The 25,885-nt window shown below is 36.1% G+C and overlaps 2 protein-coding genes and 1 long non-coding RNA gene across 3 annotated transcripts in view; all 3 read right to left on the bottom strand.

Annotated features, from left to right (window-relative positions):
• The window catches only part of LOC117993116 (protein lethal(2)essential for life-like), a 182,566-nt gene that overhangs the window by 105,384 nt on the left and 51,297 nt on the right, over positions 1-25,885 (bottom strand). The gene's annotated exons all lie outside the window — the stretch shown is intronic.
• PMCA (plasma membrane calcium-transporting ATPase 3) overlaps positions 1-25,885 on the bottom strand; it is a 257,807-nt gene that overhangs the window by 68,150 nt on the left and 163,772 nt on the right. The gene's annotated exons all lie outside the window — the stretch shown is intronic.
• LOC138403971 (uncharacterized) lies at positions 8,523-11,445 on the bottom strand. The gene is made up of 3 exons (XR_011238086.1): positions 10,739-11,445; positions 10,145-10,285; positions 8,523-10,047 (listed from the first exon to the last, which is right to left on the bottom strand). It is a non-coding gene; the product is annotated as an uncharacterized lncRNA (long non-coding RNA).

The following is a 25,885-nucleotide window of genomic DNA, read 5'->3' on the forward strand; positions in this document are numbered from 1 at the left end:
TATAGTTGCATGACTTAAATCTAATCTAATACATCATCGTGATATTAAAATAAACAATGGTTATTATTGTAAAGGCGTAAATAGTTCTGAAGATTTTGAATAGTCAAACATCAGTGGTTACTGGATAAAATTATGGCAGAATTCGAGTAACTCGAGCACTGACTACGGTCTGGTAACCTAATGAGGATGAAATTTAAGAGAAGTTCATAGGAGAGATAAAGGATAGCGGGCGGCCAGTTATATTCACCGAACATTAATTTGGTCTGTGGTTATATTCGAGTGCAGTACCAGGCCTAGGGATAGAATAAGGATATTAAGAAAAAAACGAAAGTTGATAGTCGCGATAAAAGAACAAGAAACACATTTATCTTCAACACCGAAAAAAATCCACAAAAAATTATAATACAACTAGCCATGATACAGTAAGTACCCGACTTTTGCCCACTTTATAAAACCCAACACACACCGCAGCTCATAATACCAAGACAAGCGGGAAATAAAGATATATTATGTAAGCTCTATGATAAATTGTAAAACGTAAAGTCGTATAACGTAGCTTCGAATCTTCTCCGGGTGTAAACAAAGTTAAAAATAGCGAATTGTTTCTTTCAGTTTACTGTACCGACCGCATTAACCCGTAACAGCGGTAAATAATATGATGTAGTACTTCAATAACGGGGCTTGTGTAACGTGTGTTGAGAACATTTTGGTTATTTGTTTTAGGCGTACGGCCGGTGAGCCGGTCGTTCGTCTTTCGCTAGTGTAAGGGACTTTATACACACATCCGACCAACAAATATACATTGTTGTCCATTGTCACAGAATAATCACTACCCAGTACCAATATCACTATGAGCCACCAATATGAGCATATTATAAATGCGAAAGTGTGTTTGATTGTTGGATTGTCCTTTAAGCACATCGCATCGACGTGATTTTTGCATGGGTATAGTTATAGATCTGGAGAGTGATATAGGCGCTACTTTTTATCCTGAAAAATCAAAGACTTCCCATGGGAATTTTAAAAAACCGATATCCATGCGAGCGAAGTCACTGGCATCAGCTAGTGAAGAATAAATAAATAAACTTAGGATTCGAAAACAAATTAACACATGATATAAGAACGCATGAGAATCATGATCCTGCATAAGTATAAACTTTGTTGCAGTGGTAATCACTTTCCTCATACATTGTACCATGTTTCATAATATTACTGTACCAGGAAACAATGATAAAAATAAATTGAAAACGAAAGAACTAATTCAATGCCAAGTCTACACAATCGCGAAAATGGCTATCAATAGCCAATGGACATAGGAAATAGCTAACTATTCGAAGCTAGATACTGACTTGCCAGTTTTACGATTTTCAGTGATGAAGAAAAATGACCAGGTAGAATTGTATATAAACTTAATTAACAATTGTTTATAAACTCCTGTAACATTATCAAAGAATAAAGACGATAAAATCAATGACATACCTGATACACTGAGATCTGGCGGTGGTCATACTAGGCGTGTAAACATAATATTATATCACATGATAACGAATTCCATGTACGTAATTCAAACATATTAATTAGAGAAGATGAAAAGAAAAGTGAGTGACATGTTAAGAAATTCAATATCAGACAGAGTGCATTTAAGATCTTTAAGTGATATCAAATATCTGATAGTGATGAGTGTATCCAAAATATCTGGCTAAGTACGTAATTACTGAAATAAGACCAACTGAATAAATAACATAACAGTATCTACTAATCTGTTTCATTGCTTTTTTCATAAAAAAATAATAGTTTTGGGATGAAATATTTTTGGAGAAACTAAAAATATTTTACAAGATGTTATTACAGACAGTTTGTGTAGCAAAATTAAAAAACGCATTGGAATACAGTTTCGAAGACGATAAAATCAGTGACATACCCGATACATTAGGTTATTGCGGTCATGCTAGGCCTGTAGACATAATATTACGTCACATGACAAATGACAATGAAATTCACGTACATAATTCTAACCGATTAATTAGAGTAGTCTTAAGTAATGATACTCCTAATATCGAGCTATATGCAAAAAGGATCTTTACGATTAAGTCTTGAGGAAAATGAGGATGCTAATTAACATAGACGACAATATTATGGTTAAAATCATTGTAACAGAAACCGCATGTCAATAATCTGACAACGCGATGTGATAGGTTCTTAAGGTTTATTTTAATCTCGGCATTAATATGAGCGCGTAAGAAATACCTGCGGACGTTCAATCATAAACGGTTTATACCTGGTTTGTTTCTGGTGCGAACGATTTTAGATTGCACGTTCAGTTACCGTGATATAGCTCGGTCGTCCTTATGTTTTAATTAATGACTAGCTTCTCGCAAAATTCGACACATAAAAGTCATGTGTCGAATTTTGCGAGGAGACGTCAATGCTCCAGACCGTCATGAACAACTGTGTTGTATAGGCTAGTAAATAAAGCCGTCTTTTTGGTCAACCTCGCACTAAATTTCCGATCCAATTTTTTTTTAGGTTAAGGGTCATTTACTGACTATAAAATCACAAAATGCTGACAGATCTAGGTGGAGCTTCGATCGCAATCTTGAAGGAATTTTTTTGGCCGATATCTCGAAAACTATTCACTTTATGCCAAAAGTTATGCAGACCATTATTGTAGAGAATAAAATTTCGCATCTTTTGTTTCCTGTAAACTTTTTTGTAAAACTTACCGTTTACGATTTATGGCCGATTTAATGAACGGGTTTTCCCAATATTTTAAAAGTTATCGGCCGAAATAGAAAAACCGGTTCATTAATTCCGCCATAAATCGTAAACGGTAAGTAATTCGCATTGGTTTCCTAGAATAGATTCCTATTTTGAATAGAATTCGTTTAATTTCTTGCTGGATCTTCTGAACCCTAACCAGTAGTAAGATTCATTTGAATTGAAAGAACTTCTATTTTAATCATATTCATTAGTCATCATCATGTTATTCATTAATTTATTTTCCTTAATAAAAAAAAGGGCAAGAGATCTTTTGCGAACACGAATTTTCTTAAAGCCTTAATAAAAAAACTTGTGACGGTAGACGGACTAGTTTGAAAGGCTTCTAAGAAGTTTCGAAGTTTACCCCGTGCCCGTTGAATGACTGTCGTAATTTAGGCACAAACTCTACGCTAAGTTGGATGGGCATGACAGAATATTAGTACTGCCTTTTCTGTTAAGAAGAGATTTCAGCATCAGCACTTTATTATTACTAGCTTATGCTCGCGACTCCGTCCGCGTGGACTACATCCCCCACATGCACGTTTTCAGATTTTTTTCCTTTACTTGTGCTATAAAACATTGCTACTTGCCAAATTTCATGATTCTAGGTCAACGGTAAGTACCCTATAGTTTTTCTTGAAAGACACGACAGACGGACAGACAGACAGACAGGCAGACAGACAACGAAGTGATCCTTTAAGGGTTTCTTTTTCCTACTGAGGTACGGAGCTCTAAAAATGAACACTTAAGGCCATCAATAAACCTGAGTGTTCAATTCAAAATAAAATAAATGGCGATAGAGCTATCTCTGAAAATCAAAATCGAAGAACACGAGTGTAAACAGTAGAAATAATAAAATTGATAAACGTAACTCGCTGATTCGTAAAACTAGTAAATCATTTTGAACAGTCTAACAGTAACAAAGTTTAACCACTTTTCTTATTACTTTGCGATATAATATCTAGAGACTTTCTGGAGTGAACTTAGACGGCTCTGGGCACATTAATTTTATTCGTTTTTTAACATTTACAATTTGCGTTTAAATTATATCCTTAAAACTAGCTTATGCTCGCGACTTCGTTCGCGTGGACTACACAAATTTCAAACCCCTATTTCACCCCTTTAGGGGTTGAATTTTCAAAAATCCTTTCTTAGCGGATGCCTACGTCATAATAGCTATCTGCATGCTAAATTTCAGCCCGATCTGTCCAGTAGTTTGAGCTGTGCATTGATAGATCAGTCAGTCAGTCAGTCAGTTACCTTTTCCAATTATATATTTAGACTAGCTTATGCTCGCGACTTCGTCCGCGTGGACTACACAAATTTCAAACCCCTATTGCACCCCCTTAGGGGTTGAATTTTCAAAAATCCTTTCTTAGCGGATGCCTACGTCATAATAGCTATCTGCATGCCAAATTTCAGCCCGATCCGTCCAGTAGTTTAAGCTGTGCGTTGATTGATCAGTCAGTCAGTCAGTCATTCAGTCAGTCAGTCAGTCAGTCAGTCACCTTTTCCTTTTATATATTTAGATAAACCTGAAGAAAGGCAATGTATAGTACGCGACAGGTCCAGATAGCAATCGGTGAGGGGACGCCCCGCACACCCATACAGCCTCCGCGCTAACGCGCTAATACGGGAGCGCGGGTGACGTGCGGGTGTGCGGGGCGTCTCTTGCCTCATACCTCGATTGTCATCTCAACCTGTCGCGGGCTATACTTACGATGTCTTTCTTCAGTTTTATTTTACAATCTTTAACAAACATTGAATTGCCGTCTTTTGCAATTTTACACTTATAGTAATAAAGTGTGTGATTATAAAAAATGCAACATTCTTAAAAAGATAAGAAAAATAAACATGCTTGTAATCGTGCTATGTAACCGACATCACCGACAACTGAAGGCTGTATGTGTGTAGAAGTTGTTAGTAATAGCAGGTGTTATAGCTTAGATAAAATAAAGCTTATTTCACACTACGGGATATAAATTATATTTATTTAATAATTTTACTTTAAAAATTGGTAAAAATGTTGGGAGCGCCAATATTGACCGGACTATAATATAATTTATATAAAATAGTGTGAAATAAGCTTTATTCATCAAAGTACTATAGCATCCTTGAGGAGAGCGATGACGTAACCGCACCACCGTTACATTTTTATTTTTTATCAATGCGAAAGTGTATTGAAACCATTGACTTACCTACTAGTAAATATTTTACTCTCTAAAATACAACACCAAGGTTTGCCAAGGAGTTGTGGAATGTAGCATACTTGTACGTTAGTACTATTATATATCCTGTGACTTGGCTTTAAAGTTACAGATCGCGTTAGGAATTTTGCGATCTTCCATAAAAAAAAATTACAAAAAAAATAAAAACCGACTTCGTTACACAAACACTAAAAATTGAAAAATAATTTAATTTATTACCGAATATATTATGTATACAAGAGTTAATATAGTTCCATAATAATACTTTTTGGTGCCGGTGCCAATTAGCTTTAGCTGCGCGAATCGTCTAGACTTCATATTTTTATGGGACTCCACAATGGCACCTCATTGGCACCGACCCCAAAAAATATTATTATGGAACTATATTAACTCTTGTATACATAATATATTCGGTAATAAATTAAATTATTTTTCAATTTTTAGTGTTTGTGTAACGAAGTCGGTTTTTATTTTTTTTGTAAAAATTTTTTATTTCACAATTTTTAGTGGCCCCATGGAATTATGCTATGACTGGTTAAAAGTCTACTGTTTACTAAGCTATTACACTGATCGCGAGAAATTTACTCTTATCCGTTGAGGAGTTCCAGTATCTATCTTCGAAGATGTTCATCAGATCTTCACCAAATTGAAATGGGACCAACTTTGAAGTATACCCTTTCAAATAAAAAAATAATTTTCAAAATCGGTCTAGGCGTTTTCGAGTTATCGGGGAACATACAAAAAAAAAAAAAAAAAAAAAAAAAAGATTCCGACGAATTGAGAACCTCCTCCTTTTTTTGAAGTCGGTTAAAAAGACGAGTTCTTGGTCACAGTTTACGACAGTTAGGGAACTTGGAACAAAACGTCAAGGCTTCGATGGCAAGAGCCAAATGTTCCAGGCCATTTTGACGCAGGTAGCCCTTCTTTTCTATGATTTCACGCAACCATATTTGACACATCGTCGATTCAGGATCAAACCGAGAGTTCACTCACTCTAGTTCACTCTGGTCCGTATGTTAGGTGACTTTTGGACAAAATTTACTTACTTATTTCTATATCCCCCTAAAATCTTGCTTGCCAGCTTGGTAACCCTAGGCGAAGCTGGCGTAATAAATTCAATATTATATTTTTAGATATCTGAAGAGGAGACAGACATAGAATTTCAAATCTAAATATATAAAAGGAAAAGGTGACTGACTGACTGACTGACTGATCTATCAACGAACAGCTCAAAACAGCTCAAACTAGAATAGAATAGAATAATGTTTATTCGAGGTATATAGGTGGTACATGTTGTAGGCAATATCGTCCTGTACAGCAGTGCAACACCTCGAACAGGTAGGCCACTCAGCTTGTGTTGAGACGTCGGGCCCCTCAGACACAAACCTCTATAGCAAATATAATAGGTACCAGACGCACCAACGCTGATTTTCAGTGACTGCCTTTTAGATATTACCTATAAACGTCAGTGGCATAGAATATACAAAGTTGGCGAGTAAATGGATAAATAAAATGAAATAAACTACTAGAGGGATCGGGCTGAAATATGGCATGCAGATAGCTATTATGACGTAGGCATCCGGTAAGAAAGAATTTTTGAAAATTCAACTTCTAAGGGGGTGAAATAGGGGTTTGAAATTTGTGTAGTCCACGGGGACGAAGTCGCGAGCATAAGCTAGTACTCTCTATGGACTTAGACGTATTGAGTTCCAATTTTCTTACATTATTCCAATCGCTGATAAATTGAAACGTCACAGCTAAGCTGCAAGTCCTAGCATCTGTCATTCCAAACAGCTTCATAAATTCACGTCTATTTTCAAATAGACATGAGAAGCATCTGTGAATACGCCATTTTCTCGCTACCGTGTTGCAAAGTCAAGACATTTCCTTTCAGCGAGGAGCAATGTCACGACGGGAAGACGGCGGGAATGTAAAGGGAAATGGATGTATGTGAGAGGGGAGGGGTGAAGGTTGGAGGGTGACGTCATGAAATTGATTCGGGACGAAAAACGAGGACGCAACAATGCCGGCGCCTTCAGTAGGCAACATAGTACACGAAATAACTCATTTTTTCCTGAATTCAGTATCCTCTAGATTAGATCGATATTCTTTTCTAGTACGAAAAGTAGGTACATATTTATATATAAAATATAAGCGATAGTGTAAATTGTTTTCTTATCGTCTTCTTCCAGTCAATAATTTCTTTCTTCATCATTTCTTTTCCAAAGCAAAAATATCCAACTAGGCACGATAATCAGCTGCGCGATTGCGGGAGAATGACAGCTACAATGTCACGATCGCAATCATCTCTGATTGGTTAACGCTCGCTCACTATTGGCTACAATGCATTGTTGCAACAAGACTCCCACAAATTCAGCCAATCAGAACAATTGAGATTGTAATAATGATTGATGCAGGTTTTAGACAATCGCCCTACAGATGCGACTGCAGTATAGTGTTTAACATAAAAAAATACTGTTTCAACTTGGGGATCATGAAGTGCTTTGACAAAATTTCTAGTGTATTTACATTATATTATGTATTTTGCGGGTGGGTTTACTAACTTTAATTATTTATAAGACCGTCCGCGTACAAACAACGAAAGAATAAGAGGCGATTTATAAACATTGAAATTTCAGACAGCGTGGAATTAATACTTTTGATTCTCAATGATTTCTTGTGCAGAATAAATAAAGCGGACCTCTATTGAATAAGATTGGCTTTCGGTAAATTTGCACATAATGCCTCTTTATTTGGTAATGTTAAGCAGGCTGTATAGTCCGTACAAAATGACTTCTCGCGCGTTATTTAAACTCTATGGGTCAATTACTGTCATGTAAGTGGGTACGATTGCTGTGATAGCCTAGTGGTTAGGACGTCCGCCTTCTAATCGGAGGTCGGGGGTTCGACTCCGGGCACGCACCTCTATCTTTTCGGAGTTATGTGCGTTTTAATTAATTAAATATCACTTGCTTTAACGGTGAAAGAAACATCGTGAGGAAACCTGCATGCCTGAGAGTTTTCCATAATGTTCTCAAAAGTGTGTGAAGTCTACCAATCCGCACATGGCTAGCGTGGTAGACTATGGCCAAAACCCTTCTCACTCTTAAGAGGAGACCCATACTCTGTAGTGAGCCGGCGATGGGATGATCATGATGATGAAGTACGTTTTAACTTCAAAATAAGGACTAAAATAGTACTTTTGACATGACAATTGACACATAAAGTTAAAATGGCGCACGAGAAGTCATTTTGTACGCATAATACATCAATACAAGTAGATAGCTACCTACAATATACATAGTTATACTAAAACTCAATGACCTAGGTCTCAATTACGTACATCGATGATGATGACGCATAGCTTAAGTTTATGCAAGGCCTTGCCCACTTTTATTGCAGTATCGAATGATGTCATCAATACAGTAAACACATATATAGAAAAAGTTTAACTTTTACCTACTTTAACTTGTGGTGTTTTTAACGATCATAAAGCAACTTATAAGTTTCTTACTGGTTTCTCTTGGTAGAAAGGGTATTCCTAACCAGCATTGCACTGAAAGAAATGTTTTGTATACAGTTACAAAAACTTTGGTTACTGTTTACACAAAAAAAGTGACTTGCAAACTATGTTTTACTAGCTACAAAACTGACTTTTGCTATTTGAGTTGAGGTACTAGTTGCTAAAGTTATTTTGTTGAAGTTAATTGAACTGTTTTACTGTTTTTAAGCGACCAGTTTATGAACGTATAACACTCCATCTTCTTGTTAAGTACTTTTCGATTTTGTATCTTTTAAGCAACCTGCGCCCTACTGGTACCTTTACTGTGCGTTTGTTATTAACAAGTCGATATGTTGTTAATATGTTAAATGTTTCGTATCAATTTAACAAACTGTTTACCTACTGGTAGCCTAATGGTGTGCATTTGGTTACAAAACACTTTGTCAACGGATTACTATTTTTTATTGTTACTGATATGTGAACAGTGTGATTGTTATTAAGATATCTTGGTGTGTTAGTAGTTACCAAACTGTTTAGTAATATGTAACTAAATTAGTTGAGTAATGGTAGGGAACTGTTCAGTTATAAATAAGAAACCTAGTTGAGTAATGGTATTATGGTTAATGAAATCTAGCTTATAGTATTTACATACTTATTTTTTTGCAGTAGATATAATTTGCAAGCTAAAATGTAAACCTATACCAATATTGTGTCTGTTTGTTCAAAAACCAACAAACCCATCGGTACATTTACATTTCAGCAACAAACTACATCGGTTACAAAAAAATAAGAATAAAGATACTATTACAAGCTAGATTTCATGAACCGTACCATTACTCTACTAAACAGTTTGGTTAATTAATATTGGCTAAAGTTACTGATTTGAAATAAAATTATACATTACTTTCTACTTATTTATTTTTCGTTTCACATACATAGGTAGTATACTTAATCAAAATTGACAATCTCAATATCAAAATTAAAAATACAAACCTATAAAACTTACAGATGAAACATAAACATAGCTTTTAATATGAGACGATTTTCCAGAATTAAAAAGGGCACGTTTTCCAATGAGCAGTGGCTTCTTGTATGAAATATCTATTTTTTATCCTGGAGGATGGTTTGACCCGCTTCAGTATTATTTATAACATAGCTTCGAAATAGCATTTTACCTTAATTATTAATCAGTTATTTGAGTTATAGTCATAAAAACAAGTCTACAAACATTTAATAATATTATGATGTCATTTGTATACATTCAAAAATAACTCTATCATTAACAAAAATATTTTTAATCATCATAAATGAAATTACACAAGCTTTTTTAAGTAGGAAGGTATCTTCACTTGTAATTTGACAGCAATTATATAATATTATGCATTATTCATTAAATATGTTTTCATTAAATTGGCATTAAACAAATAAAAATTCAACCTTACTAAAGTACCTACCTACCTGCAAAACTTATTTATACATACACATTCTGTATCTGTTCTGTTTCTGGAGCTCCAAATCATCTGAAGTATGGTTTTGTTGTAGTTGCTTTTTCTATATTTTCATCCACAGGACAGGACACTGAAAAAATTAAACAAAGAATTACTTTATTTAGAGAAGGACGACTACACCAGAGAGCTAAATCTACACTCGCACATGCTAAAAAGATTGTACTTACATCACTTTGCTGGTCTGACGGAAAAGCATATTTTTAACTGTGGATAGTTGTTTTATCAGTTTCGCTGTGTCCAATCATAGGTACCAGTTCCTTTGTTGTCCTCGGCCAACATTAACAATGTTTCAAAGTCAATGCCATGTTCTAGAAATAATTGTAAACATAATTCAGAAATAATGATTAAATGCTGATACACACTAAGTACCTACATAAAAAACACGCAACACTGTACATATCAAACCATTTAAAACAGGCGGGACAAATATAATATCACTTGTATTAAAAATGCGAAAGTATGGATATTTGTTAGTTCCACATTCCACTATCACGCCTAGGTACACTAAAATTTCGATGAAATTGGCACACAGAGAGTTTATAAACCGTCCTTTATTATACCCTACTATGATTTATGCACCTACTTTGAAGGTCTAGATCTAGATATTCCTACAATCAGGATCAGGGTGTCGATAAAGGGGCAGCCCACGACGACGGGACTATTTTAAGTTAAATTTTTGTATGGGCAGAAAAAAGCATGATGTAACCACCATACAACTACCTATTACCTACTTTGAATATACTTACTACCAGCGTACATACCTTTAAATTTCGGAATGTACATCTCGAGGCCCCACGACTTTAAATAATCTTCTATGATAATATCATAGAAGATTGATATTGTCAGGCTCAGCCAGCTTTGTGCCTACGTCAGACACTGCCGCCTCCGCGAAGTCGCTCATGTTCTTAAATATTCGGCCAGGCGCTGTACGGTACAACTTTTTTACGAAAACCATTAGGCACCTGTTGTAGAAACCGTACTGCACCGTAGAAACAATAGTGTAAACACTAATTACGAGGCACTCCTTTTGCTGACTCCAAATAAACACACTCACTGATCACTGAATAAAATTGAAACAGGAGTCGTACAGGCTAAAATTTCAAAGAAAGTTTGATTGTTATTTTTGAAATTGTTAGATTATTTGTAATTAAAGTTTGACTATATTAATATAGCATTTAGTACGGTTGTTATCAGTAAAATAAATAGGGTATCACATGTAAAACCTTTGTAGATAATAAATAAAGTAACATGTTATTATCAAATTTATTAAGCTTTTTAATGTCTACAAAAGTTTGGTAATTCACTAAATGTACACGTTTTGTAAAATATGATCAAATATTAAATAAATAATAAGCAAATAGTTATGTTATGTATTAGACATCGGTTTTGTTGCTATAGAAAAACTAATTGGTTTACGTTTTTTCAGTTACTAGTAACCAAACGTTTTGTAACTAATTAACCTACTACATTAACCCAACTGCCTTTGAGAACACACACTAAACTAGTTATGTAATTAAATAGTCAAAGTTTATTTATTAACGACTAAAGTTTGTTTAAAATTTAAGCAACAAAACTAGTTTGGTTGATTCTTTTTTTCAGTGTGGTAGGTTTATTTGACCATTAAAAATCATTTGTAAAACTTGATTTGAACTTGACTATACGGGATAGTTTTTTACAGGTTCGTGTAAATAAACAACTATAGAACAGAAATAAAAAATAGAAACAATAGCAATGGAATTTTCTGTACTTATATTTTACTTGCATGGCATAATATCAATGACTAAGTATGACGCATGTCTATGTTATACGTCGAATATGCACAACCGCAGTTTCTGTTATTATCTATGCAATATGATGTCATAAGTTATTTTTGATAGAGCATGCCTATTAGCTAGATCCTTTACCGACTATATGTATTTATCGTATACTTTCGTTTATTACAAGGAAACGTAGTAAATCTTTTATTATTAATTTGTACTATTACGCTAAAAAAATGTGTTGTTATTTTGGGGTATATAATCATCTTCGCATTATTGCCTTTCTAATGAAACCTGTTTGGGGCAGATCGGTTGGATGGTTTCAAAGTTTATAACGGACATAGAAACATTTATGTGTTTTATATATTATCTAGCGGATACCCGGCTGTGTGCTACTACGCTAAAAAAAAAAATCTCAAAAAAAACATCTTCTCATTATTGCCTTTCTTAATAGGTTTGGGGCAGATCGGTTGGATGGTTTCAAAGTCTATAACGGACATAGAAACATTTATGTGTTTTATATAATATCTAGCGGATACCCGGCCGTGTGCTACTACGCTAAAAATAATAATCTCTAAAAAACATCTTCTCATTATTGCCTTTCTTATGAAATAGGTTTGGGGCACATCGGTTGGATGGTTTCAAAGTCTATAACGGTCATAGAAATAAACATTTTTTGTGGATAGGCTTCAACGTTACGTTCTACGTACCTAACCACTATGATGACATAATAATATTATGATGACTAAAGCATCCGAGTCATTTCCGCCTTTGCTGTCACTCATGATATCATCATTGCGTCGGTACTGTCTGTCAATAACGTCACTGGTTTGCATACTAATTACTCTCATTCAGTTTTATGATCCATAGGTACATGTAGTAAAAGCTTGTATGGGTCACAAAACTCCCTTAAGGTGACGCAGTACGCTCGACCGAACCTATTTGCTTTTCACTTGACATTGTATGAGAAAGGTGAGAGGCACGATGATTTTCACCGAAATCAAGGGTTTAGGAAAAGTATTTTTGAGAAAAAACTACTGAATTTATGTTTGCAAAGTAAAGTTATTTCAACTAATGAATAAATAAACTATGTCTAATGATAATTTTTTTTAGAATTTTCATATCCCTAATCTTATTTATTCACGCCCAAAGTTGTCATAAATTTAGTGTAAAAAAAGGAATCTTTTGAGGTTCGTAACTTTTAAATCAATATTTTTTTCAATGTTTTATATATCAATGAACCTAGATAAAGACGAGATAAATCGATATAATTCTTAGTTTTGTGCGTACAATATCGAATATTGTAGTATTTTCCCTCCTACGTTTGTATGAAGAAAGCACTGAAGTGAGTCCCCTTAACTTGTCATTCCTTCCTTCTCGACTGCTCAATTTTAAGTTAAATAAAATGATACTGTTCTAAGAGACAAGTTAACTGTTATTTATTTCAGCGCATGGTGATAATGTCATACCTAATCACTAACCATATTATAAATGCGAAAGTTCAGTTCAGTTTGTCCTTTAATCACACTACAAGGGAGAAACTAATCGATGTGATTTTTTGCATAAATATAGACCTGCATAAATTTATCCCAAAAAATCAAAGAGGTCCGAGTCCCACGAGATCATTAAAAACCTAAATTTGGACACAAAAACGACTAGTTATGAATAAGAATCACTTTGATGAAAGGGTTATTTTCCCTTCCATCGAAAAAAATTGGCAAAACTAAGTAACCAAACAAAATAACTAAACTTAAAATGTAATATTTTCTAAATCTAATTACTCTATAGTCCTATAGTCCTATAGGCCTATTGGACTACTACCAATCCTCGGTAAAATATTGGAGAAGATGATAATAAGACGACTTCGTTGGCACTTGTTACCGAACTCTAATCCCAGACAATACGGCTTTGTTCCACAACGCAGCACAGAGGACTCCCTCTATGATCTGATGCAATACATACGCAATAATTTGAATAATAAATTAATTAGCGTAGTAATAGCGTTGGATATAGAGGGAGCCTTTGATAGCGCATGGTGGCCCGCAATAAAGAATAGGCTAGTTGAAAAAAAGTGCCCACAAAACCTTCGGAAAATATCTAATAGTTACTTTCAGAATCGGAAAGTATGTGTTCGCTATGCTGACAGAGAATACAGGACGGAAACATCAAAAGGATGTGTACAAGGGTCTGTCGGAGGGCCAACTTTTTGGAACCTATTACTTGATTCCCTGTTGGACGAGATAGAAAAAAGTGGTGTGCATTGCCAGGCCTTTGCTGATGATGTCGTCCTGGTCTTCTCCGGCAATTCAGTTCCCAATATTGAACAACAGGCAGAATGGGTACTCACCCGAGTGTATGAGTGGGGTAAATCAAATAAGTTAAAATTTGCACCTAACAAGACCAGTGGTATGGTTATAACAAGAAAATTAAAATATGATACCCCACGCATACGCATGGGTGATGCCACTATAGAAATGGCAGATGAAATAAAAATTCTGGGATTAATCATTGATAAAAAACTAACTTTTAAAAATCACATAAAATATATATGTACTAAAGCATTAAATATCTATAAACCATTAGCTCGATCAGCGAAAATAAGTTGGGGACTGGGTCCGGAGATAATCAGGACGATATACGTTGCGGTGATAGAACCAATAATTCTTTACGCGGCCAGTGTGTGGGCACCAGCAGTAAAGAAATTATATGTAAAGAACCAGCTGAATTCAGTTCAAAGAAGCTTTGCATTAAAAATATGCAAGGCTTATAGGACCGTTTCGTTAACCGCGGCGTTGTTACTGGCAAAGCTTATACCCCTTGACTTGCGCGTACAAGAAATCGCAACCTTATATGAAGCTAAGAGAGGAAAGCCTCAAACGGTAGTAAATGATAGGACTGTAGAAAAACGAATCTGCTACCTTAAAGCACCACATCCAGCAACCGAAATAATACAGGACTTTAGAAAATTGGAAGATATGAGCGCTGAAACCATCGAGAAAAATGATTTGACAGGCCTAAGGATATTCACCGATGGTAGTAAGATTGATGGCAAAGTAGGAGCAGCCCTGTCTTGCTGGAAAGACGGGGATGAAATAATGATTAAAAAATTTCACCTCGAGTTTTATTGCACCGTTTTTCAGGCCGAATTATATGCCCTTTACCACGCCACAGACGTAGCATTAGAGTCTACAGAACATACGGTGAATATCCTTAGTGACTCAAGATCCGCCTTAGAATCGATCCGAAGCCCCAACACATATCATCCCCTTGCCTTTATGGTAAGGGAGAAACTCCGAGAGGCCAAAGACCAACGCAAAGATGTGAGATTGTTCTGGGTAAGGTCGCATATTGGTGTAATAGGTAACGAAAGAGCCGACCATCTGGCTAAAGAAGCAGCACAGAAAAACACAACTGTGGACTACGATGCCTGCCCAACTTCTCACGTAAAACGGATGGTCAGAAAGAGGTCGGTACAACTGTGGGACCAAAGATACGCAGAAAGTAAAAACGCGACTCTGACAAAAATATTCTTTCCGGATGTAATTGGAGCATACAAGGTCTTAAATAAAATCAAGCTTACACCAATCCTCGTGCAGACATTAACAGGTCACGGTGGATTCGGGCAATATTTATACCGTTTTAAATGTAAAGACAACCCCACCTGTGACTGTGATGATGAAACCGAGGAATCAGTCTTACACATCTTAACAGAATGTCCTAAATTTGCCAAAAAGCGGTTGGAACTGGAATATACCATAGATAGCAAGATAAATAAAGAAACTATACCTGTCATTATATCTAACAAGAAAGTAAGCAAAAAATTCCTAGAATTTTGTGAACAAATAACAGGAAAGGTGAAACTGAAAAATAACACTAGAATAAGTTAATACTAAATTAGATTATAAATATCTAAAAGAGTATTAAAAGAAGAATATAAAATGTAATTAGCAAAAAAGAAACTGTACATGTAAATAGGTAGTATAAGAATTAATAAAGTAAGAAAATATGTATATTTATATTATATATGATAATGTAATATTATACATAAGAAAAAAAAATAGCATGTAACATATTATTATAATAATGAATGACAAGCTGAAAAAAAAAAAACGTAGCTGTTCATTCTCGTCCAACAGAGCAAGGCAAAAAAAAAAAAAAAAAAAGCAAGCCATGTCAGCTATAAAAGGTCTCCGATCATCATGTCGGAGGACAAAAAAGCGGACACACAAAAAAAAAAAAAAAAAAATCTAATTACTCAAGAACGTAAATATTATGTACATATTTTAAATTAATGAAGTAAGCGTTGCAATAAAAGCAAATGATTCACGTCCTAAATTGTCTTTCTACCTAAACCGGGGAATAGCTAAATAAGTTTGACCTTCCCTTAAATAATAATTTAGAACATAGCGATGTTTTAATTTTAACCCGCTTGAAACATAGGAGGAGCAATTTGTCGCGTTTTTACTATTGGCAGAAATTTCATCAGCTGCAGTAGGTCTGCAGTTGATGAAATTTCTGCTAACTCCCAGGGAACAGGGACACCGGAAGAGCATTCCACACCTTAGCAATTCGTATACGACGTTGAGCAAAAACATTTCGTACGAGAAGATCGGATGTCGACGACATACCGATACGACGCGATTTCTACCACGCGGGAGCATGCGTTTGGTTGATCATTGATCAGTTGCCTCGTGTTTCCTACGATGCGTCTCTTTCACTCCTTTTGCCGCTTTTTAGGGTTCCGTAGTAAACAAGGAACCCTTATAGTTTCGCCATGTCCGTCCGTCCTCGGTTAATCTCAGAGACCATTAGTGCTAAAAATCTGTTATTTGGCATGGGTATAAATATTAATCACGCCGACAAAGTGGTGAAATAAAATTGTGATAAATATTTTTTTTAGGGTAGCTCCCCTACGTGTAAAGTGGGGATGATTTTTTTTTCTCGTTTACCCCATAGTGTGGGGTATCGTTGAATAGGCCTTTTAAAAATACTGTGGGTGTGGGAACATCATTTTTCGATTTCTAGATCCGTTTATTTATCCGTCCTTTATCAGCCAAATGGTTTCCTTTAAAACCAATTTTAAAGGAAAACTGTGGCTAATTCCTTTGTACACAATCTCTAAACTAAACTAAAATATCACGTCTAAATCTATTGCTATCCCTTTCATAATGTTGCTTGCGGAAAAGGAAAACACTAGATTTAGACCTGTTAATTTAGTTTAGTTTAGAGATTGTGTACTAGAGAATCGGCCCCATTATCATGGCTAAGTTGTGACTACGGAACCCTACACTGCACGTGGCCCGTCACGCACTTCGGTTCGGTCGGTTTTTTGCTCAAATCGTTTGCCAGTTTCTGTCTACCTGTCTCTCAGTAGACTGACGTCACTTCAAATTACTGAGGGAGGAAGTTTTAGGAGGTCCGGAGTGAGTGAACGGAGTGTACTCAATCAACCTCGATGGAGGTTGACGTGTAGTGCTTTGTGGTTGGACCTATGTTACGTGAACACACATACCTACCTACTTAGAGCTGATTGATATATCTAAAGTATAAACTACAAATAGATTAGATGATTAAAGGATTGTTAGACAAAAGTTTGCTTTTCCATCTTAGAATGCATCAATTAGGGGAGATCGTGGCTCGAGTAAACCTAAGAGAGAAAGGACGAAAGAAAGAAAGATTATTATCACAGATGTGAATTAATGAAAAATAAAAGCATCGAATTGTTATGTTTAATTGCTCATTGATTAATACGATACTCATTGATAATACCAGGCCGGACTCACTTATTCACGTAACCCGGCGGCGCGCCCCTTCGAGTGTATTCGTGTTGTATTATTTCTACTGAGAGGGACAAAAGAGTGAGCGAGCGAGAAAGGAGAGAGATTCTTATCTCTCTCTCTCTCTCCTCTCTCCTTTCTCTATTACACGATAGAGAGAGACGCGTTTTGTAGGTTAATATAAATTTCAAAACGCTGTGTGAGCTGTACCTATTGCACTTTACCACGTTGTAACAAGAGTTGCTATTTATTTAAAAACGTCTTAGCGGAGTTACTTTGAACCTAGAAGGTACTATTAAATATTCTGTGATAATAATAGGTAGGTACTTTATACAAGTTATAACAATTCCGATACTATGCAGTGGTTCATGCTATTTGATAATATACAATAACCGTTAAATTCCCTATGTAATTACTAATTAGACGCTGTTTGTTCGTATTAAATTACATTCATGATGCATATAGTAATCATCTGCAAAGAGATGATAACACGAAGCGGAATAAATTAGTTAATGCATATTATCATGTATAGTATGCGACAGGTCGAGATGGCAATCGGGGAGGGATCGCCCCGCACACTCGCACAGCCCCCGCGCTAACCCGGTGCGGGTGAACGCGGTTGACGTGCGGGTGTGCGGGTGTGCGGGGCGTACCCCCGCCTCATACCCCGACTGCCATCTCGACTTGTCGCGGACTATAGGTACCTAGATGGTATTATTTTTGAAATATACGATGATATAATATAATGATTCAACTGCAAAATACTGATACAATGTGTGTTTGAGATATCTACTACTTACCTACTATAATTATATGAAATAGTAATGATAAGAACTTAAAAAAAGATAATGAATTTATCAGCGAATATAGGTTAATACATCGATAAAGGCAGTGATAACTTATTTAAGATTACCTTGAAATACTTTGATTTCTTTTAATCAATACTAGCGACCCGCCCTAGCTTCGCACGGGTGACGATTTTTTACAACTTAACTTGCAATAATTATAATCATACCGGTAACTTTATTTTCCAAAATGTTCATAAATACTAACTATGCTATAGCTTATAAGCTTCTCATATAATTCCTTTTCCTATTGGTGAAAACGGTATGAAAATCCGTACAGTACCTAGGTGTCTGAGATTAGCACGAAAACGAACGTACTTTAATTAATGATAATTTGTAGAAATAAATCCCGTTAAAAAAGGCCAAGTGCGAGTCGGACTCGCACAGGAAGGGTTCCGTACCATCGTACAGAAAATACACTTTTAACTTCGCGGTAATTTTGAAATGTTCTTGTTTGTTGTTATAGCGGCAATAAAAATGATATGAAATAAAAATTTCAGGTCTCTACCTATTATGGTTCACGAGATACAGTCCGCTGACAGTCAGACAGACGGACGGACGGACGAACGGACGGACGGACAGCGGAGTCTTAGTGATAGGGTCCCATTAGCCTTCCCATATCCCTTCGGGTATGGAACCCTAAAAACTAACAATTGCAGTACGCCATCCACACGACTCTACCGGAATAGAACTAGATAAAGTATCTAGTAAAATCGCATTAGCTAGTAAATCGATGCAGGCCGATGCATTACATAAAAGCTTGTTCACATTATTCCAGTATAATTACAATACGATATTTATTTTATCGCCCCGGCGAACTTCGTACCGCCTAACCTTGGCGCCTAACAGTCGAACCTTTTTCAGGATTTATTTTTAATTTTTCTCTCCGTAAGAACCATCCTCGTACTTCAATATTATGAATATTATGAAAAAAGAATTAGCGAAATCGGTTCAGCTGTTCTCGAGATTTGCGATTACCAACACAATATTCTACGATTAATTTTTATATATAGATTTTCTCTCCTAGGTTGACTGGACTAGGCTTATTAGCGGCGATCTACGGAACGTTTTTATTTATTCTACCTAAATCAAATTCTTTTGTTGAAACATTATAATTATTTTATTTAAGGTGTTAGGTATAAATTATATAGTAAGAAGAAAGAAGATGGTTTTTAAAGGTTTTTTAGCGTAGTAGTACAAGCCGGGTATCCGCTAGTAACTACTAAATGTAAACCGGCCGTAACTCCTTATGTTTTATTACTACCATTCAACTATTCACTGCTATAGAAGCTTTTACAATTGCAAGGGACTTGGAACGTGATCGTGCACTTGAGCAAGAACGTCTTAGATTCATACATGGGCGGGATGATTCATTTGAATAATCATAATAGCGAATGAATTAGCTTTAAGAGCTCTACCTAATGTATAAGTTATGCTTATGACACTACCGATTCCAGTCCAGTGCTAAAATATACTTAATCGTAATATACAAAACACAAACAATGTTTCTACCTACCTGTATGTTTAGACTTTAGACCAAAGAATTTTTAAATACCTACTAATACTTATGTAAGTTATAAGAATTGTTACTTCTAAATCCATGCTTCAGACTATGTTGTACTTACTATAACCTGTTAATTTAAGTTTAATATGACATTCTTACTGATAATCGAAACTATTTATATTAACATACTTGTACCTACCTAATATTACTAAATTATTAACAAAGAAGAAACTAATTGACATTATAACAAACTTAATTAATTAATGCGATCAATAAATAAAAATAATTTCGATTCAAAATGAATGCCCTATATAATTACCTGATAAAATCTATTATAAAATAATGTAACACGTAGCTTGCATGTAATTATATATTTAGCATGTATGTATTGTTAATGTACCTAACTTTGCAATGCCCTAACGGGGCTTCATGTAACCATGAAAGCAAATGAATAAATAAATCATAAAACCTATGTCGATTATAGGCTTTGAAACCTTTAAACCGATATACTCCAAACTGGTTTCATTAGAAAGGCAATAATGCGAAGATGTTTTTTTAGCGTAGTAGTACAAGCCGGGTATCCGCTAGTAACTATTAAATGTACACCGGCCGTAACTCTTTATGTTTTATTACTACCTTTATTATTTGTCTGGTGGGAGGCTTCGGCCGTGGCTAGTTACCACCCTACCGGCAAAGCCGTACCGCCAAGCGATTTAGCGTTCCGGTACGATGCCGTGTAGAAACCAAAGGGGTACGGGTTTAATAAAAACTGCCATATCCCTTCCAGGTTAGCCCGCTATCATCTTAGACTGCATCATCACTTACCATCAGGTGAGATTGCAGTCCAGGGCTAACTTGTATCTGAATTTAAAAAAAAAACCATTTAACTATTCACTGTTTAACTTTTGAATAAGGACTAAAATAGTACTTTTGACACGACAATTGACAGATAGAGCTAAAATGGCGAGTGAGTTCTCATTTTGTACCGACTACACCTATTGTTTGTGTACAACTAGCTTATGCTCGCGACTTCGTCCGCGTGGACTACATAAATTTGAAACCTCTATTTCAGCCCTTTAGGAGTTGAATTTTCAAAAATCCTTTCTTAGCGGATCCCTACGTCATAATAGCTATCTGTATGCCAAAAGAGATTGCCCATTTTCTTAGGAGCTTTGGGCCCCCCCCTAATATAATTGTTATGTCACCATGGTTTTAATTTTATTTTGTAGACAAATAATTAACTCTTTATATTCTGCAAACGATTTCTATTTATTCACCCTGGTTATAAAGAAATCTTATTTTTTATATTGCTGATATTGAGGTTATATTTAATTAATACTTCTTCAAAATAATTGCATGTTTACGATTCTAACTGTAATTGTGGATATTTTCAATAATAGAGTGAAAAAAAGTCGTTATAAAACATAATCGTAAAAAAATAACACATTTAAAAAAAAATTTAAGTTTTGACACGACGGCCACAAAAGAGGGCCCGTTCACGGGCGATCTCCTTTCAGCCCGATCCGTCCAGTAGTTTGAGCTGTGCGTTGATAGATCAGTCAGCCAGTCAGTCAGTCAGTCACCTTTTCCTTTTATATATTTAGATTATTTCTTCGTTTGTCAGCGAGAGACATACGCTTATTTATACGTAATAACACTTGTAGAATTCAATGAACTATGACTCATCATATAAGTCATAATGTACCTATTATCACAGAATGTATTCAGTTAATAATAGTTCTGGAGCTTATTATGTTTACTGTTTGAACAGTTGGTAAAATATTCATGTTTTTCTTGGAACAAAATGATATCTATATCTATCTGATAGCAGTGGCGTGCAGATCATAGAGGCATAAAAGCACTGCTTACCTAGTTGAAATGGCTATGTGCTCATTTTTCATGATGACCTGTCATTAAATAGGTAGTTAGCTAACTAATGCTTACGCTAGGTTGAAACCCTGTGCACGCCACTACTGTCGAGGATTATTTTGATAGGATTATTTTGATATGCTTAATTATACAGCCGTATCCAAAATGTTCTCATCAATCTTAAAATAGAAACCGGACTTATTAAATGGAATAGGTACCTAATTCCTCTTTAATATTTATTCTAGTGGATACGATGCTTTAAATTGTTAAATTATTATGCTATCGCTAGGTGAATATTATATAAATCCTCCCTAGTTTTTATTCGTGAGGATTCCGAAAAATCCGGCTTTATTCTATTCATTATAAAGGGAAGCTTTGTGCAAAATTTCAGCTTTCTATGTCCAAGAGTTTAGGCTGGGCGTTGATGAGTCAGTCAGTGAGTCGAGACTTTTTATTTAGACAGATTCGAGCCCCCCTGTATTACACAGCAAGTATCAAAATCTATTTCAGCATTATCATGATCATCCCCTAGCCGGCTCACTACAGAGCACAGGTCTCCTCTCAGTATGATAAGGGTTTGGCCATAGTCAACCACGCAGGCCCAATGCGGATGGGCAGACTTCACCCACCTTTGAGCACATTATGGAGAACTCTCGCATGTTTTCCTTCGCCGTTAAAGCGAGTGACATTTCATTTCTTAAAAAACGCTTATGTAACTCCGAAAAGTTAGAGGTGCGTGCCCGGGATCTAACCTCCGACCTCCCGAATAGGAGGCGGACCCCGTAATCACTGCTATTCCACAAATCTTGTAAAGATGGTTTGATAGGTCCAGCAGCGAAAATTCAAATTTTAGTTAGTTTTTTCGAAAATAGTAGACTAATCATACATTGAATCATAAAAACTTTGGTAAAAAATACTCATTTACTTCATATTTGTACAAATCTGGCAAAATTCAGAAAATTATCTTTCAGTAACACTTTAATACTTACGTTCGTATTAAATCGTCTCATATTTTAAGCTTTGCTTCTGAAGGAAGATAATATAGTAGACGCTACATCATTGCTAGATATGACATAGACTGCATTAATCTGATCACATCGTGGCCATATTACATTTCACTGCAGCCGTGTCCGACTTATTTCAATTATACCACAAGGTCTGCATAATTCGAGACGTGACGGCATCTAACGAAGGATTTTCACGATGTACCTATTTAATACATATGTATTACCCTATACGTTTTCTTGACAAACACGACGGACAGACGGACAGACACAACAAAGTGATCCTATCAATCAATCAATCAGCCTGTTTGCGTCCACTGCTGGACATAGGCCTTCCCTAGAGCGCGCCACCACACACGATCCTCCGCCTTCCTCATCCATCCACTTTCCGCTACCTTCTTAAGGTCGTCAGTCCAGCGGGTTGGAGGTCGTCCCACACTGCGCTTGCCGATACGCGGTCTCCACTCCAGAACACGTCTGCCCCAGCAGCCATCGGTTCTGCGGCAGACGTGGCCTGCCCACTGCCACTTCAGCTGGCTAATTCGTTGAGCTATGTCAGCCACTTTGGTTCTCCGACGGATTTCCTCGTTCCGGATTTTGTCCCTCAGAGAGACACCCAACATAGCTCGCTCCATAGTACGCTGATCCTATAAGGGTTCCTTTTTTTCTTTTTAGGTACGGAACGCTAAACACAGAGAACACTATCGTTGTATTAAATATAAAAGGCAGTGTTCACTCTATCAACAAATCGTATTTACCTGGCAGGTTGATGCGGAAAAATTGTTACGCGCAATCACAGAAAGTAATGGAAGAATTGGCAAAGTGCCCAAATCTTGTAAAAAAAAATCACCTTAATTTGGATTTAGTTGCGACTGTCTGTCGACTGTTGTGAAGTCGCGGGCATCAACTAATCCATACTAATATTATAAACGCGAAAGTGTGTCTGTCTGTCTGTCTGTCTACTAGCCTTTCACGGCCCATGTAGTGTGTAGATGAGTAATGAGCAATAAGACATTTCCCCGAGATAAAGACGTTACTTTGCAGTGAAGTAGCAGATCATTTTTCGTTTGCACTGAACACCACCGTGAGCGCTTGACAGGGGCAATTCATCACCGACGGAATAAGCAAACAATCGCCAGGAAAACTAGCTCTTAATATCCTCAGTGTAGCTATGTGGAACCGCTTGAAGACTATGCTATTTTAATAAACTTTAAATAAACCGAGTTTGTTGTGGGCTCTTCTCAGACCTGGGCGCGTTTGGAACCCTAGTGGCTTTAGTTTTAAGTACGTATTAATTAACACCACTATATCATATCATCTTACAAATAAAAATTTATGACAATCAGGAAGCGTAAAATTTTACCAATTCTAAATAAATGATTTGAGAGCTTTTTAGGGTTCTGTGCTCGAAGGTGCCAACGGGACTACTAAGCCTTCGCTGTCCGTCCGTCCATCCGGTTGTATCTCGTGAACCGTAATAGCTATAGCATTGAAATTTTCACAGAATGTAATGTACCTACACATATTATTTCTTGCCGCTATAATTCTATAATATAAAAATGAATCACTAAATGTGTTGCTCATCGCAAATGTGGAGAACAGCTGAACCGATTTCGCTAATTCTTTTTTTATAATATTCCTTGAAGTACAATGGTTCTTACGGAGAGAAAAAATTAAAAAATTTGATTCGACTGTTAGGCGGAACGAAGTTCGCCAGGGCAGCTAGTAAATAATAAAAATTTCAAAGTAGCTGCCACAAAAATTAAAAAAGAGTTATTTCTTGTAGGTACGATGGTAATGGAACCCTTCGAATTTTAACGATATTTGGTACAGAGATAGCTTACATCCCGGGGACAGACATGACTTTTTGTCCCGGAAGTACAGACAGCAAAATCTAGATTTTATTTTTTTACTTTTTGTCCCGGTAGTACAGACAGTAAATCTAAAGTTTATTGAAAGAGAAATGTTTATTTCTTGTAATTATTCGACATCATACTGAAGAATTCTCAAGAGCACACTTGCAAGGTTTATTGGGGATCAGTTTTATGACGACAGCCGTTACGGACGTTGATAGCAATTGTTATTGCGTTTCGTGAACGCATATTTATGTGTTATTAACAAATTTTACTGTACGACGCGTATTGAATATTAATGTCCAGTCTCTTTGAAAGACTTGAGATATTTTCTTTTTTTAGGTTTCCGTACCTCAAAATGACCACCGATCAAAAACGGAACCCTTATAGGATCACTTTGTTGTCTGTCTGTCTGTCAAGAAATCTACAGGGTACTTCCCGATGACCTAGAATCATGAAATTTGGCAGTTAGGTAGGTCTTATAGCTGACATTCGGGGAAAAATCTGAAAACCGTGAATTTGTGGTTACATCACACAAAAAAAAATTGTGGTCATGAACTAATAATTAGTATTTTCAATTTTCGAAGTAAGATAACTATATCAAGTGAGGTATCATATGAAAGGGCTTCACCTGTGCATTCTAAAACTGATTTTTATTTATTTTTAAGCATCATAGTTTTTTAATTATCGTGCAAAATGACGAAAAAATACGACTGAATTACGGAACCCTCGTTACGCGAGCCTGAATCGCACTTGGCCGGTTTTTAATATTGAGATTTAGGTAAGTATAATTTGTTTTGTGACTATACAATTTTTCGAATCGTATCGTACAAATTTTTTTTAGAAAGAATATTAGCAAAGTTTATCATGATGACTAATATTCCCCTTTCCCCTCCAACAAGCGGTTTTGAAACTCTTACTGTCTGTATGTTACCTTTTCATAGCCCATACACTAAACCGATTTTGACGAGAGGTACAGAGATAGCTTGCACTCCAGACACGGACAAAGGCTACTTTTTTTACTTTTTTACCTAGGAAAAACCGGGGAGACAGACATATAATAGTCTATTTTTTTACCCTGGAAAATCGGGGAGCCCGACATATAGCCTACTTTTTAACCCTGGAAAATCGGGGAGACGGATATAGGCTACTTTTTAATCCTGGAAAATCGGGGACGGAGGCTACTTTTTTAGCCTGGAAAATCGGGGAGATGGACATAGGCTACTTTTTTAGCCTGGAAAATCGGAGAGACGGACATAGGCTACTTTTTTAGGCTGCCACGAATGGACCGTTTGATAG

The sequence above is a fragment of the Maniola hyperantus genome, chromosome 23 (assembly GCF_902806685.2).
Source record: "Maniola hyperantus chromosome 23, iAphHyp1.2, whole genome shotgun sequence".
In the NCBI taxonomy this organism is placed as follows: Eukaryota; Metazoa; Arthropoda; class Insecta; order Lepidoptera; family Nymphalidae; genus Maniola; species Maniola hyperantus.